This window comes from Montipora capricornis, unplaced genomic scaffold (genome assembly GCF_036669925.1).
Source record: "Montipora capricornis isolate CH-2021 unplaced genomic scaffold, ASM3666992v2 scaffold_476, whole genome shotgun sequence".
Classification (NCBI taxonomy): domain Eukaryota; kingdom Metazoa; phylum Cnidaria; class Anthozoa; order Scleractinia; family Acroporidae; genus Montipora; species Montipora capricornis.
Window position 1 is genome coordinate 255,001 of NW_027180213.1, and position 2,500 is coordinate 257,500.

Here is a 2,500-nt window from a genome sequence, read left to right on the forward strand (position 1 = left end):
GACAACAGCACTTGGGCTTTTAGAAAGACTGGCTATTGCCAGTATGTCCTTCCTGTGTTGTCACTGTTATCCGGAGGCACTGTCCATCCCAAACTGGTGTTTACATGGGATACAGGACTGAGTAACTGTAAAATCACTTTGTTTCCCTAAGTTTTAGTGAACTCTAATGTCAATCTAAGCAGGGAGCATGTACACATACATGTTTGTTTTGCCACGCAGCAGGCTAGTAGTAATACCCCAATGAGTAATATCTTCAAAATTATTAATTACTGCACTGTTTGTCATAAGATAAAGGAACACAGCAGTTGCAAATCATCAAATCAATCTTTTCCATGGAGCAGCCTACATGTAAAAGTGTTCTTAAATCTTCACTTGAACCCAAGGTGTATGTTACAGTTACTTCTTTCCTGGCTATTCCACAGCTGAAATTTGCACTTAAGTTGAACCATAAAAACCATAAAAAAGCCTCAAGACTTTTTCTTGGAGTTCTTTCGGTCGACTTTTATCTTAACAATGCAAGTTTTGCTAAAAATATTGAATGAATACATTTCAAAGAAAAAACGATTTTGAGTTCACAAAAGTCTGTCATTTACAGATTGCTTTTTCCACAAGTTGGCCATGCATGTAGTTACTGTGTTCTTTGATCACTCTCTTGTTGACATACAACCAGGCACATTTTTGAGCTTACTGGTTTATAGCCAGTAAAGCTCTATGTCAACAAGTGTGTAACTAAGTAAGGCCTTTTCAAATGAGACCTTACTAACTGTTCCCATCACTATAAACTTCGCATTGAGCAAAGGAAATAATGATTTCAACAATTTCATGACATAGTAACACTCTCTTAAGAAAATCACAGATTCCTGTTTAAAAATATCATCAGTTTACTCTTCATTACCAGTGAGCACATGTCCTCTCAGAGGGTTTTTTTTCCCATTTTCTGACTGATGGGAAATATTTGTGTCCTTTGCATTTAACAGAAATTGCTTGCAGCCCTGGCTTTTTAGAATAGTAAAATGAGGTTATTTATTCTTTTACATGTACCATGTTATTTTTCTCAAAGATGTAGCTTCTTATGCCGTGTTTAGACTTGAGCGTGCTACCGAGGTATTGGAGTTTACTTAAATAGGTTAATATTTTGCGTGTGTAAACGCCAACTAATACCGTAGTAAACACCGCTCAAGACAACAGAAAGTTAACTAAGGTAAAAGTTCGGTCTACTCTGCGAGCAGGCATGGTTAAGGTCGGTAACCAAGGTTTGGATGACAGATACATCCGCTTGCGGTCGCATAGAATTTCACATCCTGTGGTGTCGGTATTGCGTCAGGCTCATTCGATCACGTTTTCAAGACCAGGTTTTCGACCAAGTTTTTACGTCTGGTTTCGGTCTACGAAGAAGGTATGGCAAAAAACAAAAACACCAATCCTTACGAATGCGACCAACCCGAAAGGTAAAGTTAACACCGTTGTATAGCTAATTTGTGCATATAAATATTTCTTTCTTGTGGTGATTGTTGATCCTTGAGCCTGTATTTATTTTCTATCAATTGTTTCGCCAGGGAAGATGCATATTCCACGTTGTCGCCATTTTCCTATGCAAGACAACCAGGGTTACAGCCCTCCCCGTACAATCAACAGTCCATGCCACAGCAATACTATGTTCCGCCAATGATGTCCTCGATGCAGATGATGGCACCATTCACCCATTCGCCTGCCCATGCGGTTCAGGCTTCGCAGTATTCGGATACGCCTACATCGAGTCAAGGAAACGCTGAAAACGGAGCGCAAAGGAAAAAAAATCGATGGGCTGACACCGAAGAAAAGATTTTAATTGAACTGTTCGGCGAGAACGAGGATAAACTTCGCTACCGGTCATTCAATTCCCCGGAGTGGCAGTCTATCGCCAGGCAACTGCAAGAAAGGTGCAGACGAGAGAACGTCTAATACGAGAAATCTGCCCAGCAGTGCAAAAATAAAATGGCCCTTGCATTGTAACAAGTTCCTTTTTTGGAGTGAGTCTTTCGCACTGTTGGCAGGATGACGTGTGTTCGTGTTCACACTGTTCTTGAAGGTCTGTATCTTTAGGATCACTGAGTGCTTGTTGCCACTTTCGCTCTTGGCATTTTCTTTCTCCAGCCAATGAACATTTTTTTTCGAACTCCTCTTTGTGTTTCTTGGCGCAGGTGGTACAAATTGCTGCACATTAAACGAAGATGTCATAAACATGTTGGAGACAAGAGAACACGTAGATGTGACAGCCCAGGGTATTCCCCTTAATGTCTTTAAGTAAAGTGATTTCAAATTGCTCAATCTTGCAATTTGATTATTTCTAGAATAACTGTCATGGAACAGAGGAAATTGTTGAAGGTTCACCAAAGTGTCTGCTGCTGTTTTAAACCTTGTTAGTTTTTCACTATTTGATCGATGCGACAGCGCTCAACGGCAGAGTTTAAATCCTTTTTCTAATTTCGAGGGGTTTGAGTTTTCGAGGTCTGACGTCTGA